Source organism: Meles meles, chromosome 1, assembly GCF_922984935.1.
Source record: "Meles meles chromosome 1, mMelMel3.1 paternal haplotype, whole genome shotgun sequence".
Taxonomy (NCBI): domain Eukaryota; kingdom Metazoa; phylum Chordata; class Mammalia; order Carnivora; family Mustelidae; genus Meles; species Meles meles.
In genome coordinates, this window is record NC_060066.1 from 64,953,442 (window position 1) to 64,966,749 (window position 13,308).

The 13,308-nt window shown below is 39.3% G+C and overlaps 1 protein-coding gene across 1 annotated transcript in view; it reads right to left on the bottom strand.

Moving 5' to 3' along the window:
- LOC123932792 (uncharacterized protein C8orf34-like) overlaps positions 1-13,308 on the bottom strand; it is a 176,556-nt gene that overhangs the window by 82,686 nt on the left and 80,562 nt on the right.

Genomic DNA, 13,308 nt, shown 5'->3' on the forward strand with positions numbered 1-13,308 from the left:
CATGAAAAAATGCTCCACATCACTCGGCATCAGAGAAATACAAATCAAAACCACCATGAGATATCACCTCACACCAGTCAGAATGGCTAAAATTAACAAGTCAGGAAATGACAGATGCTGGCGAGGATGCAGAGAAAGGGGAACCCTCCTACACTGTTTTTGGGAATTCAAGTTGGTGCAACTACTCTGGAAAACAGCATAGAGGTTCCTCAAAATGTTGAAAATAGAGCTACCCTATGACCCAGCAATTGCACTACTGGGTATTTACCCTAAAGATACAAATGTAATGATCTGAAGGGGCACGTACACCTGAATGTTTATAGCAGCAATGTCCACAATAGCCAAACTATGGAAAGAACCTAGATGTCCATCAACAGATGAATGGATAAAGAAGAAGTGGTATATATACAATGGCATACTATGCAGCCATCAAAAGAAATGAAATCTTGCCATTTGTGACGATGTGGATGGAACTAGAGGGTATTATGCTTAGCGAAATAAGTCAATCAGAGAAAGACAACTATCATGGGATCTCCCTGATATGAGGAAGTAGAGATGCAACATGGGAAGTTTAGGGAGGAGGAAAAGAATAAATGAAACAAGATGGGATTGGGAGGGAGACAAACCCTAAGAGACTGCTAATCTCACAAAACAAACTGAGGGTTGCTGGGGGGAGGGGGGTCGGGAGAGGGAGGTGGGGTTATGGACATTGGGGAGGGTATGTGCTATGGTGAGTGCTGTGAAGTGTGTAAACCTGGTGATTCACAGACCTGTACCCCTGGGGATAAAAATACATTGTATGTTTATAAAAAAATTTAAAAAAATTTTTTAAATGCAGGTATTGATTTTAGTGTGATCGATTTATACTTACAAGCTTAGTTAGATTTGGGGCATTAAAGTCGCAAACAAAATATATTAACAACTGGCACCAATGGAGGATTTAATTCATACTTAACTAATAATAATAATATTACTAATGTAAACGAAATGCAATAGAAGACACCAGGATAAGGTAGTGATTAGACACCAAAGCTTTAAAATCAGAGTGACACTTTTTAAAATCATCTTCCACTTACTAGCTCTAAGACTTTGGGCAAAACAATCACTTTAATATTCAATACCTCCATCTACTTAATGTGGATGATACTACCTACATCATAGAGTTGCCAGGAGAATTAAATAAAATGATTGCAAAGCATTCATAAAGTCCTTGGGATATATGTGGTCTACTACAATAAGTTGTCTACATTTCCTCCTAAGGCTGGGAACTGTTTCCCAAAACTTCCTTTGTGTGATCTGGGTTAGAGTTTCCTAGTGTGAGGAATTCAGAGAGACTTGGAAAGAGCAGAGAGAGGCAGAAGAAATTCTCCACAGAGTTAACTGCAAGCAGATGTAAGGGCCGATGAGAAATTCACTGGAGTTTCCCAGCAGATCTGTGAAAAGCAGTGCAGATTGGCATAGCTGTGGGAGGAGCTCTCCAAAGGTACTGGAGAAGGGCATCAGCTTCCAGACAAGCATCTGAGAGCCACTCATTCTGTGCTCCAGGCACAGACCTTCAGGGTCAGCTCCTCCTGCCTTTGGTGACAGCCTCACAACCTTCAGCAGCATTTCCCTGGCTTCTGTGCCCCACCTTCTAACTTACCATCATATAAACCGGTTTGTTAAACTCTATTATGACCCAGATACATAGAGTAGTTTGTTTTCCTGACTGAATCTGTAATGATCCACTCGAAAGAAGTTTTAGCTCATATTTTCACATTTACTAGTACTTTTATATATTTACATAATAATATTTGGTATGTGTATCTATTTATTATTACTACTACTATCATTACCATTTTTATCACATTTTATAGCATGCATTTTTTATGTCATATATTCATGCTGCATCTTTTTTTGGCTTTATTTTTCTGGTGATAAAACTATTAGATGTTCTCTTAATATAGTTTATTATTAACTACAGTCTTTATCTTCATGAACATACTATATATTGAAATAGTCCCCTGCATTAATATCTGTTTCCTTGTTAATTTTATTACTAGTACCAATTCAAATATATTTAATTTTAAAAATACACATGTGAAGATAACATCCTTTTAAGAAATTTTGAAAAACAATTTAAAGGGTATTAAGTAATTACTGAATCCAGATGTGTATTATACAACATATAGGGACTAATGGAATTTGGGGCTATTATATCTAATAATAGACAGCCAAGTACTATATGTAACATTGCAACAATTAATGAGCTGAAGAATGGATACTAATTAAATAACAATGATGAGTGTCTCAAAATACATTTTAATGTCCACTATATAAAAGCAAAATCATGAGTGAGGACGTAGCTCATCATGGAGTCATTATCAAAACCGAAATGACTAATTAGTCAACAGTAGAAATTATTTTAATAACAGGTCTTTTCATGTAATGAAAGCCAAGGACTCCTTAATTAAAAAAACAAACAGAAAAATCACAAGTATACACACAAACACCAAATTTTTTTAATTAATTAATTTATTTTTTCAGCAAAACAGTATTCATTGTTTTTGCACAACACCCAGTGTTCCATGCAATACGTGCCCTCCCTATTACCCACCACCTGGTTCCCCCAACCTCCCACCCCTGCCCCTTCAAAACCCTCAGGTTGTTTTTCAGAGTCCATAGTCTCTTATGGGTCGCCTCCCCTTCCAATTTCCCTCAACTTCCTTCTCCTCTCCATCTCCCAATGTCCTCCATGTCATTTGTTATGCTCCACAAATAAATGAAACCATATGATACTTGACTCTCTCTGCTTGACTTATTTCACTCAGCATAATCACTTCAGTCCCGTCCAGGTTGCTACAAACGTTGGGTATTCATCTTTTCTTTCTTTCTTTCTTTCTTTCTTTCTTTCTTTCTTTCTTTCTTTCTTTCTTTTTTTTTAATAAACATATAATGTATTTTTATCCCCAGGGGTACAGGTCTGTGAATCACTAGGTTTACACACTTCACAGCACTCACGATAGCACATACCCTCCCCAATGTCCATAACCCCCTTCCCCTCTCCAACCCCACCTCCCCCCAGCAACCCCCAGTTTCTTTTGTGAGATTAAGAGTCATTTATGGTTTGTCTCCCTCCCAATCCCATCTTGTTTCATTTATCCTTCTCCTATCCCCTAACCCCCCATGTTGCATATCCACATCCTCATATCAGGGAGATCATATGATAGTTCTCTTTCTCCGATTGACTTATTTCACAAGCATGATACCCTCTAGTTCCATCCACGTCGTCACAAATAGCAAGATTTCATTTCTTTTGATGGCTGTATAGTATTCCATTGGTATATATACCACATCTTCCTCATCCATTCATCTGTTGATGGACATCTAGGTTCTTTCCATAGTTTAGGTATTGTAGACATTGCTGCTATAAACATTCGGGTGTGCGTGCCCCTTCGGATCAATACGTTTGTATCTTTAGGGTAAATACCCAGTAGTGCAATTGCTGGGTCATAGGGTAGCTCTATTTTCAACATTTTGAGGAACCTCCATGCTGTTTTCCAGAGTAGTTGCACCAGCTTGAATTCCCAAAAACAGTGTAGGAGGGTTCCCCTCTCTCCGCATCCTCGCCAGCATCTGTCATTTCCTGACTTGTTAATTTTAGCCATTCTGACTGGTGTGAGGTGATATCTCATGATGGTTTTGATTTGTATTTCCCTGATGCCGAGTGACGTGGAGCACTTTTTCATGTGTCTGTTGGCCATCTGGATGTCTTCTTTGCAGAAATGTCTGTTCATGTCCTCTGCCCATTTCTTGATTGGATTGTTTATTCTTTGGGTGTTGAGTTTGCTAAGTTCCTTATAGATTTTGGAAACTAGCCCTTTATCTGATATGTCATTTGCAAATATCTTCTCCCATTCTGTCAGTTGTCTTTTGGTTTTATTAACTGTTTCCTTTGCTGTACAAAAGCTTTTGATCTTGATGAAATCCCAATAGTTCATTTTTGCCCTTACTTCCCTTGCCTTTGCCAATGTTCCTAGGAAGATGTTGCTGCGGCTGAGGTCGAAGAGGTTGCTGCCTGCGTTCTCCTCAACGATTTTGATGGATTCCTTTCTCATATTAAGGTCCTTCATCCATTTTGAGACTATTTTTGTGTGTGGTGTAAGGAAGTGGTCCAATTTCATTTTTCTGCATGTGGCTGTCCAATTCCCAGCACCATTTATTGAAGAGGCTGTCTTTTTTCCATTGGACATTCTTTCCTGCTTGGTCGAAGATTAGTTGACCATAGAGTTCAGGGTCTATTTCTGGGCTCTCTATTCTGTCCCATTGATCTATGTGTCTGTTTTTGTGCCAGTACCATGCTGTCTTGATGATGACAGCTTTGTAATAGAGCTTGAAGTCCAGAATTGTGATGCCACCCACTTTGGCTTTCTTTTTCAACATTCCTTTGGCTATTTGAGGTCTTTTCTTGTTCCATATAAATTTTAGGATTATTTGTTCCATTTCTTTAAAAAAAATGGATGGTATTTTGATAGGGATTGCATTAAATGTGTTGATTGCTTTAGGTAGCATAGACATTTTCACAATATTTATTCTTCCAATCCAGGAGCATGGAACATTTTTCCATTTCTTTGTGTCTTCCTCAATTTCTTTCATGAGTACTTTATAGTTTTCTGCGTATAGATTCTTAGTCTCTTTGGTTAGGTTTATTCCTAGGTATCTTATAGTTTTGGGTGCAATTGTAAATGGGATTGACTCCTTAATTTCTCTTTCTTCTGTCTTGTTGTTGGTGTAGAGAAATGCAACTGATTTCTGTGCATTGATTTTATATCCTGACACTTTACTGAATACCTGTACAAGTTCTAGCAGTTTTGGAGTGGAGTCTTTTGGGTTTTCCACATAAAGTATCAGATCATCTGCAAAGAGTGAGAGTTTGACTTCTTCTTTGCCGATTTGGATGCCTTTAATTTCTTTTTGTTGTCTGATTGCTGAGGCTAGGACATCTAGTACTATGTTGAATAGCAGTGGTGATAATGGACATCCCTGCCGTGTTCCTGACCTTAGCAGAAAAGCTTTCAGTTTTTCTCCATTGAGAATGATATTTGCGGTGGGTTTTTCATAGATGGCTTTGATAATATTGAGGTATGTGCCCTCTATCCCTACACTTTGAAGAATTTTGATCAGGAAGGGATGCTGTACTTTGTCATATGCTTTTTCAGCATCTATTGAGAGTATCATATGGTTCTTGTTCTTTCTTTTATTAATGTGTTCTATCACATTGATTGATTTGCGGAGCCCTGGAATAAATCCCACTTGATCGTGGTGAATAATCCTTTTAATGTACTGTTGAATCCTATTGGCTAGTGTTTTGGCGAGAATATTTGCATCTGTGTTCATCAAGGATATTGGTCTGTAGTTCTCTTTTTTGGTGGGATCCTTGTCTGGTTTTGGGATCAAGGTGATGCTGGCCTCAGAAAATGAGTTTGGAAGTTTTCCGTCCATTTCTATTTTTTGGAACAGTTTCAGGAGAATAGGAATTAGTTCTTCTTTAAATGTTGGGTAGAATTACCCTGGGAAGCCATCTGGCCCTGGGCTCTTGTTTGTTTGGAGATTTTTGATGACTGTTTCAATCTCCTTACTGGTTATGGGTCTGTTCAGGTTTTCTATTTCTTCCTGGTTCAGTTGTGGTAGTTTATATGTCTCTAGGAATGCATCCATTTCTTCCAGATTGTCGAATTTGTTGGCGTAGAGTTGCTCATAGTATGTTCTTATAATTGTCTGTATTTCTTTGGTGTTAGTTGTGATCTCTCCTCTTTCATTCATGATTTTATTTATTTGGGTCCTTTCTCTTTTCTTTCTTTTTTTTTTTAAAGATTTTATTTATTTATTTGATAGACAGAGGTCACAAGTAGGAAGAGAAGCAGGCAGAGAGAGAGGAGGAAGCAGGCTCCCTGCTGAGCAGAGAGCCCGATGCAGGGCTCGATCCCACGACACTGGGATCATGACCTGAGCCAAAAGCAGAGGCTTTAACCCACTGAGCCACCCAGGCGCCCCCCCCCCCACTTTCTCTTTTCTTTTTGATAAGTCTGGACAGGGGTTTATCAATCTTATTGATTCTTTCAAAGAACCAGCTCCTAGTTTCATTGATTTTTTCTATTGTTTTTTTAGTTTCTATTTCATTGATTTCTTCTCTGATCTTTATGATTTCTCTTCTCCTGCTGGGTTTAGGGTTTCTTTCTTGTTCTTTCTCCAGCTCCTTTAAGTGTAGGGTTAGGTTGTGTACTTGAGACCTTTCTTATTTCTTGAGAAAGGCTTGTATCACTATATAGTTTCCTCTCAGGACTGCCTTTGCTGTGTCCCACAGATTTTGAACTGTTGTGTTTTCATTATCATTTGTTTCCATGAATTTTTTCAATTCTTCTTTAATTTCCTGGTTAACCCATTCATTCTTTAGAAGGATGCTGTTTAGTCTCCATGTATTTGGGTTCTTTCCAGCTTTCCTCTTGTGATTGAGTTCTAGCTTCAGAGCGTTGTGGTCTGAAAATATGCAGGGAATAATCCTAATCTTTTGATACCGGTTGAGACCTGATTTGTGACCCAGGATGTGATCTATTCTGGAGAATGTTCCATGTGCACTAGAGAAGAATGTGTATTCTGTTGCTTTGGGATGAAATGTTCTGAATATATCTGTGATGTCCATCTGGTCCAGTGTGTCATTTAAGGCCTTTATTTCCTTGTTGATCTTTTGCTTGGATGATCTGTCCATTTCAGTGAGGGGAGTGTTCAAGTCCCCTACTATTTCTTTGATTTTGTTATTAATTGTGTTTCTTTGATTTTGTTATTAATTGGTTGATATAGTTGGCTGCTCCCACGTTAGGGGCATAGATATTTAAAATGGTTAGATCTTCTTGTTGTACAGACCCTTTGAGTATGATATAGTGTCCTTCCTCATCTCTTATTATAATCTTTGGCTTAAAATCTAATTGATCTGATATAAGGATTGCCACCCCAGCTTTCTTCTGATGCCCATTAGCATGGTAAATTGTTTTCCACCCCCTCACTTTAAATCTGGAGGTGTCTTCACGTCTAAAATGAGTTTCTTATAGGCAACATATAGATGGGTTTTGTTTTTTTATCCATTCTGATACCCTGTGTCTTTTGATTGAGGCATTTAGCCCATTAACATTCAGGGTAACTATTGAGAGATATGAATTTAGTGCCATTATTAGCCTGTAAGGTGACTGTTACTGTATATTATCTCTGTGCCTTTCTCATCTACTACTTTTAGGCTCTCTCTTTGCTTAGAGGACCCCTTTCAATATTTCCTGTAGAGCTGGTTTGGTGTTTGCAAATTCTTTCAGTTTTTGTTTGTCCTGGAAGCTTTTGATCTCTCCTTCTATTTTCAATGATAGCCTAGCTGGATAGAGTATTCTTGGCTGCATGTGTTTCTCATTTAGTGCTCTGAATATATCATGCCAGCTCTTTCTGGCCTGCCAGGTCTCTGTGGATAAGTCTGCTGCCAATCTAATATTTTTACCATTGGATGTTACAGACTTCTTTTCCCGGGCTGCTTTCAGGATTTTCTCTTTCTCACTAAGACTTGTATATTTTACTATTAGGTGACGGGGTGTGGACCTATTCTTGTTGACTTTGAGGGGGGTTCTCTGCATCTCCTGTATTTTGATGCCTGTTCCCTTTGCCATATTAGGGAAATTCTCTCCAATAATTCTCCCCAAAAGACCTTCTGCTCCCCTCTCTCTTTCTTCTTCTTCTGGAATCCCAATTATTCTAATGTTGTTTCATCTTATGGTATCACTTATCTCTCGAATTCTCCCATCGTGGTCCAATAGCTGTTTGTCCCTCTTTTGCTCAGCTTCTTTATTCTCTGTCATTTGGTCTTTTATATCACTAATTCTTTCTTCTGCCTCATTTATCCTAGCAGTGAGAGCCTCCATTTTTGATTGCACCTCATTAATAGCTTTTTTGATTTCAACTTGGTTAGATTTTAGTTCTTTAATTTCTCCAGAAAGGGCTTTTATATCTCCAGAGAGGGTTTCTCTAATATCTTCCACGCCTTTTTCAAGCCCGGCTAGAACGTTCAGAATCGTCATTCTGAACTCTTGATCTGACATATTACCAATGTCTGTGTTGATTAGGTCCCTAGCCTTCGGTACTGCCTCTTGTTCTTTTGTTTGTGGTGATTTTTTCCGCCTTGTCATTTTGTCCAGATAAGAGGATATGAAGGATCAAGTAAAATACTAAAAGGGTGGCAAAGACCCTAGAAAAATGCATTGTAACCAAATCAGAAGAGACCCCAAATTGTGGGGAGGAGAAAGGGATAAAAAGGGGTTCAGAAAAAAAAAATTTTAAAAATAAAATAAAGAAAAAATATAAAAAAGAAAGAAGAAATATATATTTTAGATAAACTAGTCAAAAAACATTAAAAAAGAAAAGGGTAAAAGTTTTAAAAAATTTAGCAGAGGAAGAAAAAAGAAAGAAAAAAAATTGAAAAAAAAAAGTGAATTAACCACAAGACTAAAGAATCATGGGGAGAAAGCCATGAGCTCTGTGCTTTGCTTTCTCCTCCTCTGGAATTCTGCTGCTGTCCCAGGTATTGAACCTGCTTTCCTTGATAGATGAACTTCGTCCTGGCTGGATATTTTGTTGATCTTCTGGGGGAGGGGCCTGTTGTAGTGACTCTCAAGTGTCTTTGCCCCAGGCGTAATTGCATCGCCCTTACCGGGGGCCCGACTAAGTAATCCGCTCAGGTTCGCTTTTGGGAGCTTCTGTTCCCTGAACGCTTTCAGTAGAGTTCTGGAGGATGGGAATGAAAATGGCGGCCTCCTAGTCTCCGGCCCGGAGGAGCCGAGAGCCCGGGGCCCCACTCCTCAGTGCGCCCCCAGAGGACAGCACCCAATCACTCCCGTATCCCCAGTTTCCAGCCGCGCTCCAAGCTGACCCAGCCCGCGACCAGTTCAAGGTAACCCTGAGCTGAGAGTTCAGTCCTCCACTCTGTCTCTGTAGCCGGCTTCTCCATTCTAACACCTGTGAGCTCTGCGACACTCCGACACCCCCGATCCTTCTGTGACCCTGCGGGACCTGGGGCCACGGTGACCCCGCGGGGGCTTCACCCCGGTTTAGCCTCTGGAGCAATGTCCCTCAGTGGAACAGACTTTTAAAAGTCCTGATTTTGTGCTCCATTGCTCCGCCGCTTGCTGGGAGCCGGCCCCTCCCCCCGCAGTCTATCTTCCCGTCATTTTAGATTCACTTCTCCGCCAGTCCTACCTTTCAGAAAGTGGTTGATTTTCTGTTTCTAGAATTGCTGTTCTTCTTCTCTTCAATCTCCCGTTGGATTTGTAGGTGTTTGCAATGTTTAAATAAGCTATCGAGCTGATCTGCTACCTGATGTAGTCTCAGCCTGATACTTCTCTGCCATCTTGACTCCTCAACAAACACCAAATTTTACATAACATTCCTGGTATTTACTCACCGATAGGGTGACCCTGACTCTCCAACTTTCCAGATTAAGAACCCTTGTTCTTGGGGCGCCTGGGTGGCTCAGTGGATTAAGCCGCTGCCTTCGGCTCAGGTCATGATCTCAGGGTCCTGGGATTGAGCCCCGCATCCGGCTCTCTGCTCCGCAGGGAGCCTGCTTCCTCCTCTCTCTCTGCCTGCCTCTCTGCCTACTTGTGATCTCTGTCTGTCAAATAAATAAATAAAATCTTTAAAAAAAAAAAAGAACCCTTGTTCTTGGTCCCACAGCATACAGACAGCATGGCATTCTGCCCCCAAATTAATTACCTAATTACTTCATTGGGAGTAAGTTACTTTGTACTTCATTACCTTAAGAGGTAAGTAATAACTTTTGTTCCTTTAACCTCAGGAGAAAGTTATCAAGAAACAAAATCAAAGCCAGTTCTAAAATCTCAGGACTTTCTAGTCTTTCTGTTAAGTAATAAACATGTAGGAATTACATTCAATAATGCAGGTGGTGTCAATAAGGTATATTTTTTACTGAACACCTATAATTACCTTAAAAACTAATTGCATATGGCACATTATCATCTGTAGAATGTTATTTTAGTTCAAAACTGTATTAAAATTGAATCACTGAATTCTAAATCTGCACATGTTTCAATTTTCCATTCTTAATTAGGTCTCTTAAAATTTTGCATTTGAAATCTCAAACTTCTGAATGCCCACCCTACCCTCACCATCCAACTATATATCCTAAATAGGCAGGTAATGGACATTAGGTTATCAACAAATATATGAGAGAAGTCTACTTAAAATTCAGTTGTCCCAGGAACACCTTTTTCTGAAACATTATTTTTTTTAAGATTTATTTATTTATTTATTTGAGAGAGAGAGCAGGAGATGGGGAGGGAGAGGGAAAGAAAGAATCACAAGCCGACTCCATGCTGAGCAGAGAGTCCCACATGGTGCTCGATCTAAGGACCATGAGATCATGACCTGAGCTAAAACTAGGAATCAGATGCTTAACAGACTGAGCCACGCAGGCACCTCTGAAAAAGCATTATTTTAAATTGAAGTCACCATTCCCAGTTGATCGAATTCCACTTGGTTTCTACCCACACCAGAACCCATGCTTTCTTTTCTCTCCAGGTTTCGATGCACATATGAGAAGGGGACAGACATCTGTTTGGATGTTTCTCTGTCCTCTATTCAAAGAACTCAAATTATCTGTTGGTTGTTCAACCTTCCTCCACCTCAGAATCATGCCAACGTCTGCCCTAAACTCACTTCCCTCATTCCCAGTCAAAACTGAGGATTTCATTGGAACACTGATCTCAAAAGAAAATGGAGCAAAATGAATAGCAATAATTAAAATAGGTTATTTATTGAACCCAATATGCACAAGTGTCAAGTATTTTATCTAGATTTAATCATTCACTGTAGGCTTGCATACAAGATGCACAACCCAACTAGTATGTGTTTGTCAAATCCTTGCTTACTTCTGATTACCCACCCCTCACCAACAACCCATCAATGAAAACCATCACAGTCACACACCCACTCACAACAATACAGGCCTAGGGAAAAGAAAATTTCCACTCCTATCCTGAAAGGCTCTTGGCCCTTTTCAAATATAATCTAATATAAAATTAGGATTATAATCCTCATTTATAATGAGAAAAGGCATCTTATTAGCCCTGTTGCATATTATGGAATATAATCTAGACAATCTAGGGAAAGGAAAAACTAAGTTGTTTTATAACAAAAGTTAGGAATATTGAAATTACCACAATTAAAATTAATGTTTCTAAATCTAAAGCTAAATCTAGGGGCGTCTGGGTGGCCCAGTGGGTTAAGCCGCTGCCTTCGGCTCAGGTCATGATCTCAGGGTCCTGGGATTGAGCCCCGCATCCGGCTCTCTGCTCCGCAGGGAGCCTGCTTCCTCCTCTCTCTCTGCCTGCCTCTCTGCCTACTTGTGATCTCTGTCTGTCAAATAAATAAATAAAATCTTTAAAAAAAAAAAAAGAACCCTTGTTCTTGGTCCCACAGCATACAGACAGCATGGCATTCTGCCCCCAAATTAATTACCTAATTACTTCATTGGGAGTAAGTTACTTTGTACTTCATTACCTTAAGAGGTAAGTAATAACTTTTGTTCCTTTAACCTCAGGAGAAAGTTATCAAGAAACAAAATCAAAGCCAGTTCTAAAATCTCAGGACTTTCTAGTCTTTCTGTTAAGTAATAAACATGTAGGAATTACATTCAATAATGCAGGTGGTGTCAATAAGGTATATTTTTTACTGAACACCTATAATTACCTTAAAAACTAATTGCATATGGCACATTATCATCTGTAGAATGTTATTTTAGTTCAAAACTGTATTAAAATTGAATCACTGAATTCTAAATCTGCACATGTTTCAATTTTCCATTCTTAATTAGGTCTCTTAAAATTTTGCATTTGAAATCTCAAACTTCTGAATGCCCACCCTACCCTCACCATCCAACTATATATCCTAAATAGGCAGGTAATGGACATTAGGTTATCAACAAATATATGAGAGAAGTCTACTTAAAATTCAGTTGTCCCAGGAACACCTTTTTCTGAAACATTATTTTTTTTAAGATTTATTTATTTATTTATTTGAGAGAGAGAGCAGGAGATGGGGAGGGAGAGGGAAAGAAAGAATCACAAGCCGACTCCATGCTGAGCAGAGAGTCCCACATGGTGCTCGATCTAAGGACCATGAGATCATGACCTGAGCTAAAACTAGGAATCAGATGCTTAACAGACTGAGCCACGCAGGCACCTCTGAAAAAGCATTATTTTAAATTGAAGTCACCATTCCCAGTTGATCGAATTCCACTTGGTTTCTACCCACACCAGAACCCATGCTTTCTTTTCTCTCCAGGTTTCGATGCACATATGAGAAGGGGACAGACATCTGTTTGGATGTTTCTCTGTCCTCTATTCAAAGAACTCAAATTATCTGTTGGTTGTTCAACCTTCCTCCACCTCAGAATCATGCCAACGTCTGCCCTAAACTCACTTCCCTCATTCCCAGTCAAAACTGAGGATTTCATTGGAACACTGATCTCAAAAGAAAATGGAGCAAAATGAATAGCAATAATTAAAATAGGTTATTTATTGAACCCAATATGCACAAGTGTCAAGTATTTTATCTAGATTTAATCATTCACTGTAGGCTTGCATACAAGATGCACAACCCAACTAGTATGTGTTTGTCAAATCCTTGCTTACTTCTGATTACCCACCCCTCACCAACAACCCATCAATGAAAACCATCACAGTCACACACCCACTCACAACAATACAGGCCTAGGGAAAAGAAAATTTCCACTCCTATCCTGAAAGGCTCTTGGCCCTTTTCAAATATAATCTAATATAAAATTAGGATTATAATCCTCATTTATAATGAGAAAAGGCATCTTATTAGCCCTGTTGCATATTATGGAATATAATCTAGACAATCTAGGGAAAGGAAAAACTAAGTTGTTTTATAACAAAAGTTAGGAATATTGAAATTACCACAATTAAAATTAATGTTTCTAAATCTAAAGCTAAATCTAGGGGCGTCTGGGTGGCCCAGTGGGTTAACCCGCTGCCTTCGGCTCAGGTCATGATCTCAGGGTCCTGGGATCAAGTCCCGCATCAGGTTCTCTGCTCAGCAGGGAGCCTGCTTCCTCCTCTCTCTCTGCCTGCCTCTCTGCCTACTTGTGATCTCTGTCTGTCAAATAAATAAATAAAATCTTTAAAAAAAAAAAAGAACCCTTGTTCTTGGTCCCACAGCATACAGACAGCATGGCATTCTGCCCCCAAATTAATTACC